We start from the raw sequence: 25,683 nt of genomic DNA on the forward strand, positions 1-25,683 counted from the left end.
CTTCGGCACCATCCGGATTGTTTTCGTCTGCTGTGCCGGTATTGCTGTGGCGGGGCTTGGAGCGGCGCCGACGACACCCATGCTTTGCTTTCTTCCTTGAGGGGTTATCCTCCGTTGCCTCACCACCATTGGTTTCTTTCGGAGTGTCCACCATATATATATCATATGAGGAGGTTGCTGTCCACCGCCCCGTGGGCGGTGGTTCCTGTTCTTCTCCTACATCGTTGTCCATACCGTCGATGTCTTCGGAGTCGAAGTCAAGCACGTTGGTTAAATCATCGACCGTGGCAATGAAGTGGGTGGTGGGTGGGCAATGAATTCCTTCGTCGCCTGCTTCCCACTCGAGCCGGACATAGTACGGCTAAGAGTCCCCTGACAAAGAGAGAGACTTTAACGAGTTCAGCATGTCGCCAAAGGGCGAGTGCTGGAATATATCCGCAACGGTGAACTCCATTACCGAAGCCCAACCAGATTCGACGGGCTCGGGGGTGCGAGGACTGGAACTTACAACCGGATACGAGTCCGGGGGTCCGGTGTCATAGGCTTCCTTGGGGGTGAAGTCCGTGTTCGGCTCTACCGATGATGAGTGTGCGGCCTCCGGGGCGGGGTCCATCCACCCGTCCTCGGGCGACGCAATCTCCCCCGATTTAGGTCCGGGGCTCCTACAGGGGTGATATCCCGAGCATTATCCGACAGCAGGTCGAAGCCGTGCTCATCATGACTGTCCGGCGCTCCTAGCATAGGCCCGAATCCGTTGAAGATCAAGTCTCCACGGATATCGGCCGTGTAGTTCAAGTTTCCGAACCTGACCTGATGGCCAGGGGCATAGCTGTCGATCTTCTCCAGATGGCCAAGCGAATTGGCCCACAGTGCGAAGCCGCCGAACACGAAGATCTGTCCGGGGAGAAAAGTCTCACCCTGGACCATGTTGTTGTTGACGATTGAAGGAGCCATCAAGCCTTGCAGCGACGACACAGAGGAACTCTCAATGAAAGCACCAATGTCGGTGTCAAAACTGGCGGATCTCGGGTAGGGGGTCCCGATCTGTGCGTCTAAGGCTAGTGGTAATAGGAGGCAGGCACACGATGTTTTACCCAGGTTTGGGCCCTCTTGATGGAGGTAAAACCCTACTTCCTCCTTGATTGATATTGATGATATGGGTATTACAAGAGTTGATCTACCACGAGATCGTAGAGGCTAAACCCTAGAAGCTAGCCTATGATGATTATGATTCTGTCCCTAAGGACTAAACCCTCCGGTTTATATAGACACCGGAGAGGGCTAGGGTTTACACAGAGTCGGTTACAAAGAAGGAAATACAATATTCAGATCGCCAAGCTTGTCTTGCACGCAAAGGAGAGTCCCATCCAGACACGGGATGAAGTCTTGAGTCTTGTATCTTCACGGTCCAACAGTCCTGCCAAAGTATATAGTCCGGCTGTCCGGATACCCCCTAATCTAGGACTCCCTCACCCATATTAATAAAAGCCCCACGATAAGGGGAACATGATCTCTGCTTCTACGAGACGTGCCCGAGAAACCGCCTCGCAATGTGTGCGATGGTTGGTTGTGGAGAGACGGTTCAATAATGACTCGACCGTAGTGTTATGTCATGTTATCTAAAGATGTCAGCAGGTTATATTTGTGGGATATCATTCTCCCGATGACGGCATGTGAAGATAGTCTTGCAGATCCGGACACAATTTAAGTGTTCGGTAATTACTTTGGAGTATTCGGAGATGGAACCCGCCTTGCAATGCCGAAGACAAATCTACGTGCCGGACTCATCGTCATTGAAGCTTGGTTCAGGGGCTACTGAGGGAGTCTTGGATTAGGGGGTATCCGGACAGCCGGACTATATACTTTGGCCGGACTGTTGGACCGTGAAGATACAAGACTCAAGACTTTGTCCCGTGTCCGGATGGGACTCTCCTTTGCGTGGAAGACAAGCTTGGCGATCCGGATAATAAATTTCCTTCTTTGTAACCGACTATGTCTAAACCCTAGCCCCCTCCGGTGTCTATATAAGCCGGAGGGTTTAGTCCTTAGAGACACAATCATAATCATCATAGGCTAGCTTCTAGGGTTTAGCCTCTATGATCTCATGGTAGATCAGCTCTTGTAATACTCATATCATCAAGATCAATCAAGCAGGAAGTAGGGTTTTACCTCCATCGAGAGGGCCCGAACGTGGGTAAAACATCATGTCCCTTGCCTCCTGTTACCATTAGCCTTAGACGCACAGATCGGGACCCCCTACTCGAGATCCGCCGGTTTTAACACCAACAGAGCCCACCACGGCATCACAACGAGAAGCTTTACAGACTACCTTTCGTCATGATAATATGTACCACTTGTCCCCCTTCAAAATTGGCCAATGTTGGATGCCTTCCCACCTTCAATTGGAGGAAGAGGACCACAGAGATAGATCCAGGATCCAACCCAACCCAAACCCTCACTAGGTCACATCCACACAAGAACATACCTCCTGAGGTTGTTCTTCCCCTTGTACTAGTTCACCCTCAGCCCCCGACGAGGCTAATCCACCACAAATAAGGAGTAGGGTTTTACACCGCAAGGTGGCCCGAACCTGGGTAAACTGTTGTATCTCTTTCGTTTCCTGTTCATCGAGCTAGGCCGTGAGAGCATCGAGTTGGTTGGATGGAGAGGTTGAGTTCTTCGCACACGCCCACAGTTCGAACCTTTCTTGGGTCAGCGCAGCCCTGAATCCGACAACTATGATTGATCCCCTATACTTGTGGGTCATCACCCACCCTCGTAGGGCACGCCCCTAGGGCTTGTAGGCCCCTCGGGTGTCCCCTTGACTTGTTTCCAATGCCAAACGCTCTTATATATACAGAAACCTCAAAAACGAACCCTAGATTGAAAGTTTCGCTGCCGCAAGTCTCTGTAGCCACGAAAAATTAATCTAGGCCCACTCCGATACCCTGCCGGAGGAGGCCATCATCACCGGAGGCCATGGAGGAGGAAGCCAGAGGGGGCCATCATCACCATGGAGGTCAAGGACTATAGGGAGAACCTCTCCCCATCTAGGGGGGCATGGAGGAGGAATCAAAAGGGGAGACTCTCTCCCCCTCTCTCTCTCAGTGGCATCGGAATGCCGCCGGAGGAACCATCACCGCGGTGATCGTCTTCATCAACATCACCCTCTTCATCACCTTCCTCATCTCTTTTAAGCGGTCCTCTCTCCTGCACCCCACTGCAATTCCCTACTTGAACATGCTGCTTTATGCCACATATTATGATCCAATGATATGTTGCCATCCTATGATGTTTTGAGTAGATTTCTTTTGTCCTTTGGGTTGATTGATGATCTGGATTGGTTTGAGTTGTATGTTTTATTTTGGTGTTGTCCTATGGTGTCTTCTGTGCCGTACACATGTGAAGGATTCCCGCTGTAGGGTTGCAATACGTTCATGATTTGCTTATAGTGGGTTGCTAGAGTGACAGAAGGTTAAACCCGAGTAAGGGGGTTGTTGCGCATGTGATAAAGGGGACTTGATACATTAATGCTATGGTTGGGTTTTTATCTTAATGAATTTAGTAGTTGCGGATGCTTGCTAGAGTTCCAATCATAAGTGCATATGATGCAAGTTGAGAAAGTATGTTAGCTTATGCCTCTCCCTATATAAAATTGCAATAATGATTACCGATCTTGTTAACAAATTCCTAGGACAATTCCGCACACCGATCCATCATTATTCCACACTTGCTATTTATAATATATTGTAATTGTTCTAACTTTATGTTAACAACACCTATTTTTATATTTTAGTTCTCCGATACCATGCAAAGCTATCCTATTCATACCCACAACATAGTTTTATTTCTCGTTTCTAGATGGAAGCAAACCTTCGGTGTACGTAGAGTCGTATCAGTGGCAGATAGGACTTGAGAGAATATTGATCTTACCTTTAGCTCCTTGTGGGTTCGACACTCCATACGTATCACTTCCACCTCTGGAAATTGATACGATGGTTCCCTGTACTTGGGGATTATCAGCTGCCTCCAGCACTGCCGCCCCTGCAGCCGCATCAAACCGCCTTGCCGATCCAAGCCGGTGATGCTACAGTCGAGCCGCCGCCGTCGTGCCTCGAGCCTGTGACGCTGTGGCCGAGCCCCAGCTAGGCTTATTCCTGGCCACCGGCCTTCATCGCCGCCTCTATAGTCTAGGCCCTGTCTTTGCCGCTGATCCCGCCTCCATGGACACCCCGAGCCGCTCCTTCGTCGCGGCCGCGCGAGGCCGCCGCGACCTCGCCTCTTCCACAAACCATCGACCTCTACCAGCGCCGACCCAGCTCCACCGTAACTCACCTCGCCCCGAGCTGCCCCGATCCACCGCCTCTCCTCTATTATCGTGGCCCGCCTTTGCAACCTTGTCCTCGGGCCACCACCTCCGCCGTGGCCGGCGTCGAGCCATTGCCTAGAAGCAGCCTTGCCTCGCCGGGCCACCTCTGCAGTAGCCGCTCAGCTCTGTCGTCGCGGTCCCTCGTTAAGCCGCCGCCGCCTTGGCGCTCGCGGCCTCGCCTGCAAGTTGCCGTCCCCCGCAACAACTCACCTCCACCGCTTCGAGCCGCGGCGCTGCCGCGAGCTGCCACCTCATCGACCCGCCTTGCTAGTTTTAGAACCTCAGTGTGCAAAGGATGGAATTGTAACTTGCGTGGGTTTTTGGCCCTCGTCTCAATAATGTCACCCTACAGATTTTTCTTATGCATGAAAAATACAGAGTGAAAAACATTGTTGTGATACAACATGATTTCCGTGGATTTCTTAAAGATAATATAGTGGAAGCACCGCTTAATTGACATATTGTCCAAAATATCAATCTTGCTGCTGGTAGTTTCTTCCTAGGAGTTTCTCATGGTGGGGCAAGTATTCCAGACATTGTCAGCGGCATCCAGGCCACAAGCCTGCCAGGCGCGCCCCTGGGGGGAGGGCGCCCTGAGGGCTTGTGCGCCCCCTCGGCAGTCCTCCAACCCTAATTCTTGCACTATAAATTCCCAAATATTACCAAACCACCAGAAGCGTCCACCAAAATAATTTTCCGCCGCCGCAAGCCTCTGTTCCCGTGAGATCTCATCTTGGGGCATTTTCCTACACTCTACCAGATGGGGATTCGATCATGGAGGGCATCTACATCAACCTTGCAGCCCTTCCGATGAAGCATGAGTAGTTTACCATAGACCTACGGGTCCATAGCTAGTAGCTAGATGGTTCTTGTCTCTCTCTCTCTTTGATCTTCAACACAATGTTCCCCTCGATGTTCTTGGAGTTCAATACGATGTAATATTCTTTTGCGGTGTGTTTGTCCAGATCAGATGAATTGTGGATTTATGATCAGATTATCTATGAATATTATTTGAGTCTTCTCTGAACTCTTTTATGCATGATTAAAAATCTTTGTATTTCTCTTCGAATTATTGGTTTGGTTTGCCCAACTATATTGGTTCTTCTTGCAATGGGAGAGGTGCTTAGTTTTGGGTTCAATCTTGCGGTGTCCTCACCCAGTGACAAAGTAGGGGTAGCAAGGCACGTATTGTATTGTTGCCATCAAGGATAAAAAGATGGGGTTTTCATCATATTGCTTGAGTTTATCCCTCTACATCATGTCATCTTACTTAAGGCATTACTTCGTTCTTATGAACTTAATGCTCTAGAAGCATGCTGGATAGCAGTCGATGTGTAGAGTAATAGTAGTAGATGCAGGCAAGAGTCGGTCTACTTGACACGGACGTGATGCCTATATTCATAATCATTGCCTTGGATATCATTATAACTTGGGGTTTTCTATCAATTGCTTGTCAGTAATTTGTTTACCACCGTATGTTTTCTTTCAAGAGAGAAGCCTCTGGTGAAACCTATAGCCCCCGGGTCTATTTTCCATAATATATTTTCAGATCTATAAACCAAAAAACCCTAAAATACCTTGTTGCAATATATTTATATTTACTTTAGTTTGCTCTTTTATTTATCTTTTATACCTATCTCTTTTATCTCACTCTTGCTCGTGACCGTGAAGGGATTGACAACCCCTTTTTCGCGTTGTGTGCAAGTGTTTGTTAGTTTGTGCAGGTGCATAGATTGGAGACTTGCTTGTGCCTCCTACTAGATTGATACCTTGGTTCTTAACTGAGGGAAATGCTTATCTATACTTTGCTGCATCACCCTTTCCTCTTCAAGGGAAAAATCAACACAAGCCCAAGAAGTAGCAGGAAGAATTTCTGGCGCCGTTGTCGTGGAGGTTCTACATCAAGCCTACCAAGTACCCACCATAAACTCTCATCTCTTGCATTAAATTATTTGCCATTTCCCTCTCATTTTCCTCTCCCCCACTTCAAAAATGTTTTCAGAAAAACACAAAAATATTTTCCTTTTTAGTCGCCCTTCTTGCGTTCGTCTTTTCATTTGCTCCTGTGCTAGATTGCTTGCCTTGTCACAATGTATCAAGAAAATACCAAGTTATGTGACTTTTCCAACACTAATAATAATGATTTATTAGTACTCTGATTGCTCCCGCAACTAGTGCAGAATCTTACAAAATTAATGCCGCTTTGTTGAATCTAGTTATGAAAGAGCAATTTTCCGGCCTTCCTAGTGAAGATGCCGCATCCCATCTAAATACTTTCGTTGAGTTGTGTGATATGGAAAAGAAAAAAGATGTGGATAATGATATTGTTAAATTAAAAGCTATTTCCGTTCTCTCTACGAGATGGTGCTAAAACTTGGTTTTCATCTTTGCCTAAAAATAGTATTGATTCGTGGAATAAGTGTAAAGATGCTTTTATTTCCACGTGTTTTCCTCCCGCAAAGATCATCTCCCTTAGGAACGATATAATGAATTTTAAGCAACTTGATCATGAACTTGTTGGACAATCTTGGGAGGGGATGAAATTGATGATAAGAAATTGCCCTACTCATGGTTTAAGTTTATGGATGATCATACAAACTTTTTATGCCAGATTGAATTTTGCCTCAGGAAATATTTTAGATGCCGCCATTTGAGGAAGTTTTGTGGAAATTACATTAGGAGAAGCTACTAAACTACTAGATAATATTATGGCTAATTACTCTCAATGCATACCGAAAGATCTTCCACTAGTAAAAAAGTGCATGCAATTGAAGAAATTAACACTTTGAGTGGAAAGATGGATGAACTTATGAAATTGGTTGCTACTAAGAGTGCTCCTATTGATCCTAATGATATGCCTTTGTCCAGTTTGATTGAGAATAATAATGAATCTATGGATGTTAATTTTGTTGGTAGGAACAATGTTGGTAATAATGGATATAGATGTAATTTCAACCCTAGGCAGTTTCCCAGTGATTCCTCTAATAATTATGGTAATTCCTACAACAATTCTTATTGAAATTATAATAAAATACCCTTTGATATTGAGAACAGTATTAAATATTTCATTTATTGCCAAAGATTTTCAAAGCTATGGTTGAAGAAAAATTGCTCAAGATTGATGATTTGGCTAGGAACGTTGATAGAATTTCGCTTGAGATTGATTCTTTGAAAATTAGATCTATGCCACCCAAGCATGATATTAATGAATCTTTGAATGCTATCAAAATTTCTATTGATGAATGTAAAGAAAGAACCGGTAGGATGCGTGCTAAGTGAGATTGGTTTGTAAAAGCTTGTTCTTCTAGTTTTTGCGCAAATAATGATGAAGATCTTAAAGTGATTGGTGTGGGTCCTATTTAATCATTGTTTTGTAACTAAATCTTGATAAAGATGGGACTCAAGATGAGTCAACTTTAGCTAGAAGGCTTCCCAATGATTCAGAGTTTAAAGAACTTAATGAAAAAATTGATAAAAGTGGGATTGGAGAGGTCAAAACTTTAAGTAGCGATGAACCCACTATTTTGGACTTCAAGGATTTTAATTATGATAATTGTTCTTTGATATATTGTATTTCCTTGTTGCAATCCATGTTGAATTCACCTCATGCTTATAATGTGCTTTTACTAAACATATCATTGATGCTATGATGAAATCTAATGAAGACAAACTTGAGTTGGAAGTTTCGATCCCTAGAAAGCTTTATGATGAGTGGGAACCTACTATTAAGATTAAAATTAAAGATTATGAGTGCAATGCTTTGTGTGATTTGGGTGCTAGTGTTTCCACTATTCTGATAACTTTATGTGATGTGCTAGGTTTCCATAAACTTGATGATTGTTCTTTGAATTTGCATCTAGCGGATCCCACTATTAAGAAACCTATGGGAAGGATTAATGATGTTCTCGTTATTGCAAATAGGAATTATCTGCCCGTAGATTTTATTTTGCTTGATATAGATTGCAATCCTACATGTCCTATTATTGCTGGAAGACCTTTCCTTAGAACAATTGGTGCAATTCTTGATATGAAAGAACAAAATGTTAGATTTGAATTTCCATTAAGGAAGGGCATGGAACACTTTTCCAAGAATGAAAATTAAGTTGCCATATGAATCTATTATGAGGAATACTTATGGATTTAATACCAAAGATGACGATACCTAGATCTATCTTTTATGACTAGCTCGGGGCGTTAAACAATAGCGCTTGTCAGGAGGCAACTAATATGTTCATTTTGCATCATGTTTACCAAAGATGACGATACCTAGATCTATCTGTTATTTACTATGTTTTTATGAATAATAATGCTTTTTGGAATAATTCTAATGCCTTTTCTCTCATAATATGCAAGGTTTACACAAAGAGGGAGAATGTCGGCAGCTGGAATTCTGGACCTAAAAAAGCCACGTCAGAGTTACCTATTCTGCACATCTCCAAATGAGCTGAAAATTTACGGAGAATTGTTTGGAATAAAAGAAAAATACCGGAGCAAATAACTACCGGAGGAGGCCCACCTGGTGGGTGATGGCTCGTGTCCGCGTCAGTATTTTCCCCAAAGAGGAAGGGATAATGCAGCACATCTATGGTAGGTATTTCCTTGAGTGATGAGACCAAGATTATCGAACCAGTAGGAGAACCATGCAACACTATGTAAATGGTACCTGCACACAAAGAACAAATACTTGCAACCTGACGTGTAAGAGGGGTTGTCAATCCTTCCCGGGTAAAAGATAGATAAAATTGTAGTAGATTGGATAAGTAGATCTCGCGTGAACGCGAGATAAAATAAATAATAAAAAAATTGCATAAAGGTATTTTTGGGTTTTTGGATTAATATATCTGAAAATAAAAGAGGCAAATAATAGATCGGAAAGCAAATATGATAAAGAAGAGACCCGGGGGCCATAGATTTCACTAGTGGCTTCTCTCAAGAAAAATAGCATATGGTGGGTAAAGAAATTAATGTTGGGCAATTGATAGAACTTCAAATAATTATGAAAATATCCAGGCAATAATCATTATATAGGCATCACGTCCAAGATTAGTAGACCGACTCCTGCCTGCATCTACTAATATTACTCCACACATTGCCTGCTATCCAGCATGCATCTAGTGTATTAAGTTCATGGAAAAACGGAGTAATGCAATAAGAACGATGACATGATGTACACAAGATCTATTCATGTAGGAATACACCCCATCTTGTTATCCTTAATGGCAACAATCAATACGTGTCTTGCTGTCCCTTCTGTCACTGGGAAAGAACAATGCATGACCGAACCCATCACAAAGCACCTCTTCCCATGGCAAGAAAAATCAATCTAGTTGTCCTAACTAAGCCAAAGATTCGAAGAAAAACTACGAGGCTATAATTAATCATGCATATAAGAGATCCAAACTCAAATAACTTTCATGGATAAAATAGATCTGATCATAAACTCAAAGTTCATCGGATCCCAACAAACACACCGAAAAAAGTGTCACATCAAATAGATCTCCAAGAGACCATTGTATTGAGAATCAAAATAGAGAAAGGAAGCCATGTAGCTACTGACTACGGACCCGTATGTCTACAATAAACTACTCACGCATCATCGGAGAGGCACCAATGAGGATGATGAACCCCTCCATGATGCTGTCTAGATTGGATTTGGTGGTTCTGGAACTTGCGGCGGCTGGAATTGTGTTTTTCGTCGACTCCCCTAGGGTTTTTGGATTTTCGGGGTATTTATAGAGCAAAGAGGCGGTGCAGGAGGCCACCGAGGTGGGCACAACCCACCAGGGCGCGCTTGCACCCCCAGTCGCGCCCAAGTGGGTTGTTCCCCCCTCGGGGCACCCCTGTGGTACTTCGTTGGCCCAACTTGTCCCTTCTGGTCTAGAAAAAATCTCGAAAAAGTTTTTCTGCGTTTGGACTCCGTTTGGTATTGATTTCCTACGAAGTAAAAAAACAAGTAAAAAACAACAACTGGCACTGGGCACTGTGTCAATAGGTTAGTCCCAAAAAATGATAGGTTTGTCCCAAAAATGATATAAAGTTGCTATAAAATGATTGTAAAACATCCAACAATGATAATATAACAACATGGAACAAGCAAAAACTATAGATACGTTGGAGATATATCAGTGGGCACAACCCACCTAAGTGCGCGAGGCCCCCATGCGCACCCTGGTGGGTTCTGCCCTCCTCGGCCCACCTTCGGTGCCCCTCTTCTAGTATATAAGTCATTTTTACCTAGGAAAAAAATAAGGGGAGGACTTTCGGGATGGAGCACCGCCGTCTCGAGGTGGAACTCGGGCCGGAGCACTTTTGCCCTCCGGTGGAGCGATTCTACCGGGGGAACTTTCCTCCCGGAGGGGGAAATCGTCGTCATCAGCATAACCAACAACCCTCTCATCTTTGGGAGGGTAATCTCCATCAACAACTTCAACAATACCATCTCCTGTCAAACCCTAGTTCAACTCTTGTGTTCAATCTTTGTACCGAAACCTCAAATTGGTACCTCTGTGGGTGACTGATAGTGTTGATTACATCTTGTAGTTGATTACTATATGGTTTATTTGGTGGAAGATTATATATCCAGATCCATTATGCTATTTAATACCCCTCTGATTTTGAGCATGATTATCATTTGTGATTAGTTACTTTTGTTCTTGAGGTCACGGGAGATATCTTGCTGCAAGTAATCACGTGAACTTGATATGTGTTCGATATTTTGATGATATGTATGTTATGACTCCCTTAGTGGTGTCATGTGAACGCTGACTACATGGCACTTCACCATATTTGAGCCTAAGGGAATGCATTGTGGAGTAATTAGTAGATGATGTGTTGCTAGAGTGATAGAAGCTTAAACCCTAGTTTATGCGCTATTTCATAAGGGACCGTCTTGGATCCAAAAGTTTAATGCTATGGTTAGTGATGTCTACTATGCAACCTTCTTCTTGTAGACTCGTGTTGGGCCTCCAAGCGCAGAGTTTTGTAGGAAAGTAGAAAATTTCCCTCAGGTGGATGACCTAAGTTTTATCAATCCGTGGGAGGTGTAGGATGAAGATGGTCTCACTCAATCCATGGGAGAACATAAGATGAAATTGCTTGTAGGGTACGAAACCACCTCAAAGTTATTCTTTTCGATCATTCCGTTGAGCTATTCCTATAAGTGTCACAAACAACCCTAGAGTTCGTAGTAAAATAACACCATATGACACACATCAATCAACCCTAATGTCACCTAGATACTCTAATGTCACCACAAGTATTCGTGGGTAAATTATATGATATGCATCAAACAACTGCAGATTCATAATATTCCAACACAAAGAACCTCAAAGAGTGCCCCAAGATTTCTATCGGAGAAATAAGGATGAAAATGTGCATCAACCCCTATGCATAGATTACCCCAATGTCACCTCGATAATCTGTGAGTTGAGTGCCATAACATACATCAAGTGAATCAATAGAATACCCCATTGTCACCACGGGTATCCCACGCAAGACATACATCAAGTGTTCTCAAATCCATAATAGTATTCAATCCGATAATAGTGAAACCTCAAAAGTAAAACTCAATTCATCACAAGAAGGTAGAGGGGGGAGAAACATCATATGATCCAACTATAGTAGCAAAGCTCGCGGTACATCAAGATGGTGCCAAATCAAGAACATGAGATAGAGAGAGAGAGAGAGAAAGATCAAACAGATAGCTACTGGTACATACCCTTAGCCCCGAGGGTGAACTACTCCCTCCTCATCATGGAGAGCACCGCGATGATGAAGATGGCCACCGGTGATGGTTTCCCCCTCTGACAAGGTGCCGGAACAGGCTCCCTATTGGTTTTTTGTGGCTATAGAGGCTTGCGGCGGCGGAACTCCCGATCTAGGTTTATTTCTGGGGTTTTCTCTATTTATAGGAATTTTTTGGCATTGGCGGCAAGTCAGGGGGTCCATGAGGCAACGATAAGGTAGGGGGCACGCCCTATGGGGGGGAGCCCTCCACCCTTGTGGATGTCTCGTGGCTCCCTTGGTCCATCTCCGATACTCCGTGGGCTTCTTCTTGTCCATAAAAAATCATCGTAAAGTTTCAGCTCATTTGGACTTCGTTTGGTATTCCTTTTCTGTAAAACTCAAAAACAAGGAAAAAACATAAACTGGCACTGGGCTCTAGGTTAATAGGTTATTCCAAAAAATAATATAAAATAGCATATTAATGCATATAAAACATCCAAGATTGATAATATAATAGCATGGAACAATAAAAAAATTATAGATACGTTGGAGACGTATCAAGCATCCCCAAGCTTAATTCCTGCTCGTCCTCGAGTAGGTAAATGATAAAAACGGATTTTTTGTTGTTGAATGCTACATAACATATTTATAAATGTAATGTTCTCTATTGTGGCAAGAATATTCAGATCCATAAGATTCAAAGCAAAAGTTTAATATTGACATAAAAACAATAATACTTCAAGAATACTAATAAAGCAATCACGTCTTCTCAAAATAACTTGGCCAAAGAAAGTATAGTCTGGCTATGCTCCATCTTCATCACACAAAATATTCAAATCATGCACAACCCCGATGACAAGCCAAGCAATTGTATCATACTTTTGATGCTCCCAAACCTTTTCAACTTTCACACAATACATGAGCATGAGCCATGGATATAACACTATATGTGGAATAGAATATGGTGGTTGTGGAGAATAAAAAAAGAAGGAGATAGTCTAACATCAACTAGGCATATCAACGGGCTATGGGGATGCCCATCAATAGATATCAATGTGAGTGAGTATGTAATGCCATGCAACGGGTGCACTAGAGCTATAAGTTTATGAAAGCTCAAAAGAAAACTAAGTGGGTGTGCATCCAACTTGTTGCTCACAAATACCAAGGGATATTTGAGGAAGCCCATCATTTGAATATACAAGCCAAGTTATATAATGAAAAATTCCCACTAGTATATGAAAATGACAACATAGGAGGCTGTTTATCATGAAGATCATGGTGCTACTTTGAAGCACAAGTGTTGAAAAAGGATAGTAACATTGCCCCTTCTCTCTTTTCTCTCATTTTTTGATTGTCTTCTTTGGACTCTCCTTTTTTTTTACTTCCTCACATGGGACAATGTTCTAATAATGATGATCATCACACTTCTATTTACTTACAACTCAAGAATTACAACTCGATACTTAGAACACAATATGACTCTATATGAATGCCTCCGGCGGTGTACCAGGATGTGCAATGACTCAAGAGTGACATGTATGAAAATTATGAATGGTGGCTTTGCTACAAATACAATGTCAACTACACGCTCGTGCAAAGCAATATGACAATGATGAAGCGTGTCATAATAAATGGAACAGTGGAAGTTGCATGGCAATATATCTCAGAATGGCTATGGAAATGCCATAATAGGTAGGTATGGTGGCTGTTTTGAGGAAGGTATATGGTGGGTGTATGGCACCAGCAAAAGTTGCATAGTACTAGAGAGGTTAGCAATGGTGGAAGGGTGAGAGTGCATATAATCCATGGACTCAACATTAGTCATAAAGAACTCACATACTTATTGTAGAAATCTATTAGTCATCGAAACAAAGTACTACACACATGCTCCTAGGGGGACAGATTGGTAGGAAAAAACCATCGCTCGTCCTCGACCGCCACTCATAAGGAAGACAATAAATAAATAAATCATGCTCCAACTTAGTTACATAATGGTTCACCATACGTGCATGCTACGGGAATCACAAACTTCAACACAAGTATTTCTACAATCCACAATTACTCACTAGCATGACTCTAATATCACCATCTTTATATCTCAAAATAATCATAAGGAATCAAACTTCTCATAGTATTCAATGCACTTTATATGAAAGTTTTTATTATATCCCTCTTGGATGTCCATCATATTAGAACTAAATTCATAACAAAAGCAAATTACCATGCTGTTTAAAGACTCTCAAAATAATATAAGTGAAGCATGGGAGTTCATGAATTTCTTCAAAATAAACCATCGTCGTGCTCTAAAAAGATATAAGTGAAGAACTAGAGCAACTACCCAGGTCAAAAGATATAAGTGAAGCATATAGGCTATTCGAATAATTTCATGATTCATGCGTGTCCCTGTCAGAAGGTGTGCTCGGCAAGTATGATTGTGGCAAACTAAAAAGTAAAGACTCATATCATACAAGACGCTCCAAGAAAAACACATATCATGTGGTGAATAAAAATATAGCCTGAAGTAAAGTTACCTATAGACAAAGACGAAAGAGGGGATGCCATCCGAGGCATCCCCAAGCTTAGGCTCTTGGTTGTCCTTGAATATTACGTCGGTGTGCCTTGGCATCCCCAAGCTTAGGCTCTTGCCAGTCCTTATTCCGTAGTCCATCAAAACTTTACCAAAAACTTGAAAACTTTACAACACAAAACTCAACAGAAAACTCGTGAGATCCGTTAGTATAATAAGGCAAATCACCACTTAGGTACTGTTATGAACTCATTCCAATTTTATATTGGTGTTATACCTACTGTATTCCAATTTCTCCATGGTTCATACACTCTGATACTACCCAAAGATTCATCAAAATAAGTAAACAACACAATGAAAACAGAATCAATCAAAAACAGATCAGTCTGTAGTAATCTGGAAACTTCGTATACTTATGTAACTCCAAAAATGCCTAAAAAATAGGACAATCTAGGCAATTTGTATATTAATCATGTGTCAAAAATTCAGATCAAAAGCACGTTCTAGTGAATCTTGAAAATTCCTGGACTGAGCACAAAAGTTCCTTTTTTGCACAAAATCAAGTCAACTATCATCCACACTATCCCAAAAGTCTTACTTGGCTCTTTATTGAAACAGAAGCTATAAAACATGATTATTATAGTAGCATAATCACGTGGACACAACAAAAAACAATAGGGGTAAATGTTGGGTTGTCTCCCAAAAAGCGCTTTTCTTTAGTGCCTTTCTAGCTAGGCATGACGATGTCAATGATGCTCACATAAAAGATAAGAATTGAAACACAATGGGAGCATCATGAAGCATATGACTAGCACATTTATGTCTAACCATCTTCCTATGCATAGGGATTTTGTGATCAAACAATTTATGGGAACAAGAATCAACTAGCAAAGGAGGGCAAAACAAGCATAACTTCAAGATTTTCTACACATAGAGAGGAAACTTGATATTATTGCAACTCCTACGAGCATATATTCCTCCCTCATAATAATTTTCAGTAGCATCATGAATTAATTCAACAATATAACCATCACATAAAGCATTCTTTTCACGATACATAATCATAGAATTTTTATTACTTTCCACATTAGCAAAATTCCTCTCATTCGGAATAGTGGGAGCAAACTCAACAAAATAACTATCATGTGAGTCATAATCCAATTGAAAATTAAAATCAAGATGAAAATTTTCATGGTTATCATTATTCTTTATAGCATACAGGCAAGGAGTGAAGCGACAATGATAAATGGCTACGAGGTTTTATTAAAACATGCGGATGCAATGCACATGATGCCATGATGAAATGCAACAAGCAAAAATAAATCACATGACAAAACTCAGAATAGCTGGAAGTCTTATGGAGAGTCGGTCTTGGGGTGTTACACTCACATTGGTATCTATTGATGGGCATCTCCATAGCCCGTTGATACGCCTAGTTGATGTCAGACTATCTCCTTCGTTTTTTCTTCTCCACAACCACCATATTCTGTTCCACCTATTTGTGCTATGTCCATGGCTCACGCTCATGTATTGCGTGAAAGTTGAATTTTTTTGAGAATACTAAAGTATGAAAGAATTGCCTGGCTGAAACTGGGTTGTGCATGATTTGAATTTTTTTGATGAAGATGGAGCACAGCGAGACTATATGATTTCGTAGGGATAAGCTTTCTTTGGCCATGTTATTTTAAGAAGACATAAGTTCCTTGTTAGTATGCTTGAAGTATAATTGTTTTTATGCCAATATTAAACTTTTGTTTTGAATCTTATGGATCTGAACATTCATGCCACAATTTAAAAAATTATATGGATAAATATGTTAGGTAGCATTGCACATCAAAATTTATGTTTTTATCATTTACCTACTCGAGGACGAGCAGGAATTAAGCTTGGGGATGCTTGATACGTCTCCAACGTATCTATAATTTTTGATTGTTCCATGCTATTATATTATCTGTTTTGGATGTTTTATATGCATTAATATGTTATTTTATATTATTTTTGGGACTAACCTATTAACCTAGAGGCCAGTGCCAGTTCCTGTTTTTTCCTTGTTTTTGAGTTTCGCAGAAAAGGAATACCAAACGGAGTCCAAACAGAATGAAACATTTGCGATGATTTTTCTTGGACCAGAAGACAACCAGGCGACTTAGAGATGAAGTCGGAGGAGCCACGAGGCTCCCCGTGACCATCCTGACCTAGTTCTTTCGCCTATATATTCCCATATATCCCCAAACCACCAGAGGCATCCACAAAAACACTTTTCCACCGCCGTAACCTTCTGTACTCATGAGATCCCATCTAGGGACCTTTTCTAGCACCTTGCTGGAGGGGGATTCGATCACGGAGGGCTTCTACATCAGCAAGGCACGTATTGTATTGTTGCCATCAAGGATAAAAAGATGGGGTTTTCATCATATTGCTTGAGTTAATTCATCTACATCATGTCATCTTACTTAATGCGTTACTCCATTCTTTATAAACTTAATACTCTATATGCATGCTGGATAGCGGTCGATGTGTGGAGTAATAGTAGTAGATGCAGAATCATTTCAATCTACTTGACACAGACGTGATGCCTATATTCATGATCATTGCCTTAGATATCGTCATAACTTTGCGACTTTCTATCAATTGCTCGACAGTAATTTGTTCACCCACCGTATTATTTGCTATCTTCAGAGAAGCCTCTAGTGAAACCTATGGCCCCAGGGTCTATTTTCCATCATATAAGTTTCCGATCTACTATTTTCCATCATATTAGTTTCCAATCTACTATTTTGCAATCTTTTACTTTTTGATCTATAAACCAAAAATACCAAAAAAATTACTTTACCGTTTGTCTATCTCTATCAGATCTCACTTTTTCAAGTAACCGTGAAGGGATTGACAACCCCTTTATCGCGTTCGGTGCAAGTTGTTTGATTGTTTGTGCAGGTATTCGGTAATTTGTGCGTTGTATCCTACTGGATTGTTATCTTGGTTCTCAAACTGAGGGAAATACTCATCTCTACTTTGCTGCATCACCCTTTCCTCTTCAAGGGAAAAACCAACGCAAGCTCAAGAAGTTGTAGGACCCTCGAGCGCACCTACCAGGCCACAGCGGTTGAGTACTCAGATGATGAGGGCGCCATCCATCCCCCTGAGGTCATCCCCAAGAAGAAGAAGCTGCTAGTCCTTAGTGGATCTCAGGAGGGTGGGGTATCTGATGATCGTGCCTCAGGACCTACGCCCACTGTTGGGGTGCCTTCCTCTCTCGCATAGGAAGGCGCGCCCGACGCCCCTCTCAGGTTGGGCTTGGGGGCTCTCCTCTGGAGGGCCTCTGACCTAGCCGGCGTCACAAGGGAGGCATTCGGGCACCGTGTGGAGGCGAGCTTCAACGCGCGCTTCCACGAACAGGGCGCAGGGCGCGAGGCGCCAGACGCTTAGGAGTTCATTGCCAAGGCAATTTAGGAGGTTGAGGAGGCGCAAGCCATGCATGGCAAGCGTCGCCCCGCACCACCCAGTGCAGCTGCCGCCGTTGACGTGGGTAACGAGCTATGCGTCTGTGTCAACATCCTAGGACTCAACAAGGCTGCTTCTTAGGAGCTCTTCTGTCCGTCCTGCGTCGGCCGGTGTCGAGGCCAGCCTCACAACTATGTCCGCAAGCCTTTTTGTTTGCCGGACACAGCTACCTTGCACCAGTGCCACATGCAGGGTGTCCTGGCGGCTCACGAGGCCATACGCGAGGCAATCCTGACGGAGGAGGTGTCGGACCCTTGCGAGCCCCCCGGACCTCTGGAGCCTCATGAGGCTAAGGAGCCGGACAACTCATGAGGAGTGACTTCTCCGGCATGCATCTTCAACTACTCCAATAATTCTTCAGTGATGGTGCCAGGTGACTTTTTGGTTTGTTCAACTGAGGGCGCCCCTTGGGCTGCATTATACTCAAGCTACTAGGGCCAGTCCCACAGCCGCACCATTTTGATTCATGTATTCCGGACCAGTATGCATGCCTGTGTTATCATGGTTACCCAACGTTACCCCTGCCGTCTAGTTATCTATGGATTCGCCCCTCGTGGCCTTTATGCATTGCTAACACGCCTGTTGCTCATCCCGCAACGGGGGCTACTAGCACGGTGCCTGTGCTCGGGTCCGTCCCTGCAGCACTGATAAATCCGAGAGACTGAGATCTGGCTCGCGGCCAACCCTACACACATCACCTCACCCATTCCTCAGTGCCTTTGTTTTCTTACGGAAAGATCACCGGCAGGACAGCAAGCACGGCTATGTTTTCTTTCTTCGGCTAACTTAAAGGGACCTCCAGAGCCGGGATCACGAGCGGCCCCACTAGCACCTCGAGTCGCAACCCCTCGCAAGGCAAGCCACTCCCCTTATCACGCAAATCGCTTGCATGTTAGGGGGGGCTGAGCAACAAGCCTCAGGAGCTCCTACGGGCTATTGAGCCCTCACCCCCAGGCCTTGACCAAGGCATCACGACCTGGCATACCAACGGTGGCTGAGACTCACTCGAGGGCCTGTACCCGAGGACGTAGAGCATCCAGATGAGCAAGGAAGAAGGGGTCGGCAGGAGTCTTGCCTGGGAGCGCCACCGCCACCAGAACACAGCCAGCCGGCCCACCAACAGCTGTCCTCACAGCGAAAGGATCACCGTAGGCTCGCCAAGATAAGTCACCCCATACATGCAGTCGTGAGCCTTACGATCAATGTTTTGCCTCTCACGATCTGGTTCAGGCAAGGATGCTTCCCTTTCAGTCTTTCGGAAGCCGCTTGTGAGCCAATGGGGACCCCCTGAGCATCGTGCCTCAGGGGCTCTTACTGGACCTCGGGCCACTCACCTCCTGGCCTTGACCACGGCATCGCGACCTGGCATACCAGCGATGTTTGAAGCCTGCCTAGGGAGTCGGCGTAGAGCACTAAGCTACTGTGAGGATGAAAGGGAGAACCATGCTACAACAAGAAGCACAAATACAACATTGATTGGAAATAATAATCAGTAAGGTAAAAGCGCCATAATTTTTTACATACCCCTGTGGGGCCCTACATGGTTTCCTACAAGAACGAAGCAAAACAAAGAAGGTCTCCCAAGGACCGCACAATAAACAACGTCGTCCACGACGTCAAGCTGGCACCTGCCCCCACTAGGCTCGGCTGCGGCGACGTGGCGGCTCGTAGCTGTCATCGTCACTCAAGCCATGCCCTAAGGAGGCATTGCTGCTGTCGGAAGAACCTTTGAAAAGGCCAAGGGCAAGTTCACCGCCGGCGGCCTCGTTGCCTCGACCACCTCCCCTGGAGCAGCATCCTAGGAGCCGACCATCCTCGCCGAAGACCTTGAAGGAGAGTGTTGATGCCCCGTCATACCCGAAGTGAATGGCGTGACCTCCCTCCAGGTGGCAGGCGCGGACGATCGCGCCCCTCCTCGAGTCATGAAGACGTCGCCGGAATTGACGACCTCGACCTCCGCTTCTGAAGTCTAGCCGCATCATCCATCATGCTGCAGCCATAACTCCACAGGCCCCCTCGGTGGTATCTCCCTTGCAAGGGACCGCGGGAGACGGATTCATGTGCGCGGCGGCATTGCCGCCCACACCACAAAATTGCGGGTCGTGCCTTTGTCGTCGGTCCGCGAGTGAGGTGGCCGAGCAGCCACCGACTGTTCTCCTCCGTGACCCCGCTCCTCGCGGTGCTGGTCAACGCTCCTACGCGCGGGGTTCTGTGCGTGTGCATACACGGGGACCGGGAAGCCCGACAAAGGCTGTTCATGCAAAGGTCGCGTCACCATGGGCCCCATGATGGCATCATGAGTGCGATCATGCCTCTTCTTCGGCGGAAGCAGCTCAGGTTCCACCTGAGGGCTTTACCCTTTTCCGCAGCAGAAAACCTTCTCACTAGCGCCATGGGCTCACTGCCAAGACGGTGGGATGGAAAGGAAGAAGGAGGAGCAAGCAGCGAGAAGACGGAGATGAGCAGGGGGCACCGCCCCCTCTCTCGTTTATAGCCGGAGGAAGACCAACCACCGGCCTCTCACGATCTCAAGTAATGATGGTTTTTCTGCATGCAGCAGGCAGTTGTTAAGTTGGAAGGTTGCCGAGGCAGCATGGGGAAGTGGAGACGCCCACGTCCCATCAAGCGCCACAAGTCGACTCGGTCCGCACGCGATTGGGTCCTGCGACGCTTTGCCCTTGCCCTTTGGCTTCGCCTTGAAGCCAAGTCCGAGCGCGCCTTGGGACCGGGGGCTACTGTCGGTGTTCTGGGAACTAGGGTACCCAGACTTGCCTGCATGCAGCCCATGGCGTGACTCCATTGATGGCCTGGTACGGCCCATATTCAGCATCGACAAGACAAGACCCTCACAAGGGGCCAAGCCTCACCAGTCGGTTGACGCCAAGACCTCCGGAGGGAGCGGCCTCCTCAGTCTGTCTCCTGACGAGCAGAGATTCCTATGCAAGCACCCATCTCATGAGGTACGGGTAACGCAAGCCATGACGACCAAGGCTAGGCGGGCGCTAGCGGGTGTAGAGCAGCAAGTTTCCTTTTCGGTGCTACGGAGGCAAGAGCAGGCGCGAAGTCCGAGGAATCAGACAAAGATTTCCATTCTCATGCAACAAGACCAAGACCGCCAAGACGGATGTCATCGCCGAACCTTAGGGGAGTCCTGGATTAGGGGGTATCCTAACAGCCGGACTATATACTTTGGCCGGACTATTGGACCGTGAAGATACAAGACTCAAGACTTCGTCTCGTGTCCGGATGGGACTCTCCTTTCCGTGGAAGACAAGCTTGGCGATCCGGATAATAGATTTCCTTCTTTGTAACTGACTTTGTGTAAACCCTAGCCCCCTCCGGTGTCTATATAAGCCAGAGGGTTTAGTCCTTAGAGACACAATCATAATCATCATAGGCTAGCTTCTAGGGTTTAGCCTCTACGATCTCGTGGTAGATCAACTCTTGTGTTACTCATATCATCAAGATCAATCAAGCAGGAAGTAGGGTACGTTGTTGGTGTCAAAACCGGTGGATCTCGGGTAGGGGGTACCGATCTGTCCGTCTAAGGCTAATGGTAACAGGAGGCAAGGGACATGATGTTATACCCAGGTTCGGGCCCTCTTGATGGAGGTAAAACCCTACTTTCTGCTTGATTGATATTGATGATATGGGTATTACAAGAGTTGATCTACCACGAGATCGTAGAGGCTAAACCCTAGAAGCTAGCTTATGATGATTATGATTCTGTCCCTAAGGACTAAACCCTTCGGTTTATATAGACACCGGAGAGGGCTAGGGTTTACACAGAGTCGGTTACAAAGAAGGAAATACAATATCCGGATCGCCAAGCTTGTCTTCCATGCAAAGGAGAGTCCCATCCGGACACAGGACGAAGTCTTGAGTCTTGTATCTTCACGGTCCAACAGTCCGGCCAAAGTATATAGTCCAGCTGTCCGAATACCCCCTAATCTAGGACTCCCTGAGTAGCCCCTGAACCAGGCTTCAATGACGATGAGTCTTGCGCGCAGTTCGTCTTCGGCATTGCAAGGCGGGTTCCATCTCCAAATACTCCAATGTAATTACCGAACACTTGAATCATGTCCGGATCCGCAAGATGATTTTCACATACCCCCGTAGAGAGAATGATATTTCACAAATATAATCTACCGACAACTTTAAATGAAGCGACACGAAAAAATGATCAAGTCATTATTGAATCATCTTTCCACTACCAGCAACCGCTTCGCACATCCTGTCGAAGCAAAGATCATGTCCCCTTATCACGGCATTCTCATCAATACGGGTTTGGGTAACCCAACTGCGCCATCAATCGTGGCGCTTTGGAAATAAGCGATTTCCAATGGGCAAGTGAGGAGACGCACTATTTTCGTCGCCTCTATAAAGGGATAAGGATTCCTCATCTTCACCCACGCCTTCTTCCTCCTCTTCTTATCCACTCCCACACCCTCGAGCTACAGTGCCCTAGTTCATGCCTCCTTCACACAGCCAAACAAGTCCGGAGCAGGAGGCAAGTGGGTGGCCTCCACCATGAAGGAGGAGCATATTACGATGCTCCGGGCGGCCGGATACTTGGCCGCAGATATCGCGCACCGGCTACCGAATGCAGGGCTGATCATTCCAACTCCGGGACCCCACGAGGGTCGTGTTTCTCGCCCACTTCGTCCATGGACTGGGATTTCCACTTCATCCCTTCATCCGCGGGCTCATGTTTTACTACGGGTTAGACTTCCATGATCTAGCCCCAAATTTCGTCCTCAACATCTCGGCGTTTATCGTCGTGTGCGAGGCCTTCCTCCACATCAAGCCTCACTTCGGCTTGTGGCTGCGAATCTTCTGCATGAAGCCGAAGATTGTGAGCGGCCAGCAAGCGGAGTGCAGAGGCGCCATGGTGGGCGGGATGCCCAACATTACCTGGCTCGATGGCTCCTTTGCAGAGACCGTAAAGGGGTGGCAATTGGGGTGGTTCTACATCACCGAGCCACGCGACGCCAACCGGGCGGCGGCCCCTGAATTCCAATCTGAAATTCCCATGCGGTTCACCTCCTGGGAAAAGAAGGGCCTGGCCTAGGGCGAACCTGGGGAGCTGACAGGACTTCAGAACAGCATCAAGAGTATGATGGACAAGAAAATCAAGCTTGTCAACATGGTCCAGGTCATGCTCGTCCGCCGCATTCTTCCGTGCCAAAGGCGGGCATTTAATTTGTGGGAGTTTGTTCCGGACGAACACCAGACACTTCGAGAGCTGATCAATTGTAATATAGCGGGGTTTTTATGCCCCAAACTATGGATGTCGTGTTCTCCACAGGGACTAGGCTACGATGACTATGCTCGGCTAAATCTAGGCAACATAATTCGGGTGATGGAAACAGAAAAACAAACCTAAACTAGCAATGAAGGCTCCTGAAGATTATAGAGAAAGAAAGAAAGAAACTAGCATAATGGGGGTTCAGATTTTACTCAATGTTTTTTTTGGAATTATCGTTTTACTTGAGAAACCAAAATACACACACAGGAAATCATCATCGATAGAGAGGAAATACCAATATATGATCACAAATATGGCTAGTAGTTATATATAAGAAGAAAAGCACAGAACACAAATAATGGGACAGGGACAGAAATGTTTAACACCACAGAATTATGTATATATCACACAGGTATTACAAACTGAGAATTACTGTGGCAACTACAACACATAGGGGGTAAACATACACATGCACAGGAGTGAACACACATATATGCTGACAGAGCACTAACTACCAAAGCAACAAAATATTACATATCAGTTAGTTCCCATAGCAACAAGACATACACTATTCTGAACATAGAATTTTACAGATGAAAACTGAACAATTGACAAGTTGCAAGCTCTTATAGAATCTGAATATTTCAAGTACTAAACATCTCAAATTACATAAACTTCAGAGAGAACAACAGCAGTAGGATGAGTGTGAAGGAGCAACAGAGACGCAAGAAAAGAAGCAGCAGCAGAGACGTGGGAGAAGAAGCAGTAGAAATAGCAGGTTCAGAGAAGGAACTGAAGGCGTTGGAGAAGAAGATTAAGAGCAGCAGCAGTTCAGCAGGGGATTCAGAGGAGGAGCAGCAACAACGGGTGCAAGAAGAGAAGAAAGCACGAAGTTGAGGTTCAGATTGTGAAGAAGAAGAGCAGCAGTAGTTTGAGGCAAGGGGAGAAGATAGCAGCGGCAGGAGAAGATAAGAGGAGCAGAGGCAGGGGCGTGGAGAAGGGAAGAGTAGCAGAGAGGGAGATAGATGGATGGCGATGGAGGAAGTGGTGGTGGCGCTGGATGGTACAGGAAGTAGTGGCGCTGGATGGTAGAGGAAGTGGTGGAGTTAAGGAACGGGTGGAGGTGCTGGGCAGCGCTGGTTGGCGCACCGCCGCGCCGGCCTGTGGAGATGGATGGATGGTTGGGTGGCGCACCACTATGCCGTCCTGTCCGCGGCGGCGGCCGGAGGTGGAGAAGGAGGTTGGGGGAGAGAGATGTGTGCCAGGCCTGAAGGGGATCGAAGGAGATGGCTAGGGATTTGACCCCTCTCGATCAGATCTGCCACTTTGCACTTTTGCCCTCCTTCTGTCTTCTTCCTTCCCAAGTAGATCCCCTCTCTTCTATAGTTAGCCCCTCTGGTTACTTCTTGTCTTCACACACAAGTCCATTCTTCCTTCTCTTCTTTTCACTTGACTAATTCTCTTAGCCACCTAGTCAGATCTTGGAAGTTTATAGTGCCTTTGTGCACTTTTCTGCAAAAGAAACAAATGACGAGTAAATGGTCTTTTATATGATTTTCATCCAAATATATCACAGTTCATAGTAAGAATGGATGAACATATATCAACAAATGGTGTATATATGTGCCAAAATTATGTATATGAAATGTGCTGACCAAGAGCTCTACGGTATGACACACAAGGACACATGGAAGGAGCTGTTCAAGGCCTCTGAAATACCTCCTCCCTCATCCGAGGACCGCAGACTTCACGTCACGCGGCTCCCCCGTCCGTTGAGTTTTCTGACCATTACCGGATGTAATTTTTCCCAGCGTACTCATGGGAGGATCTTAAATCATCGTGTGTATTTCATTAGGAGTATGTGGTAACGGCGGAGCGGATTGACTGTCCGGCTCCACTGCCAGAAGGTCCAGCAAATGCTCTCCTGACGGAGATGCTAGTTCCTGCGCCCTACAAGGCGCTGGAAAACAAGGACGAAAAGAAGGCCCCGGGGACCAGGAACGGTCTCCAGCGTAAGGTCATACCGGACGCTTCATACGAAGACGACGAGGCACACTCCTCCCCCAAAGGGGAGGAGGAAAAGGAAGGGGCCGCTCCACCCGAGGGGGCCGAAGGGCCTAAGAGGGCGACCCAGGGGACCAGGAAGGGTCGCCGGCGCAAGGCCTTCATAAACTCGTCGTCTGAGGACGACGAGGCAGATTCCTCCCGTGGAGGCGGGAGGAAACATGTGGAAAATCCGCCTCCCCGCACTGGGGAGGAGAAGAAAAGGAAAGCCACCCCAGCGGGGGAGGCCAGGACGCCCAAGAAGGGATG

The sequence above is a fragment of the Triticum aestivum genome, chromosome 7B (genome assembly GCF_018294505.1).
Source record: "Triticum aestivum cultivar Chinese Spring chromosome 7B, IWGSC CS RefSeq v2.1, whole genome shotgun sequence".
Classification (NCBI taxonomy): Eukaryota; Viridiplantae; Streptophyta; class Magnoliopsida; order Poales; family Poaceae; genus Triticum; species Triticum aestivum.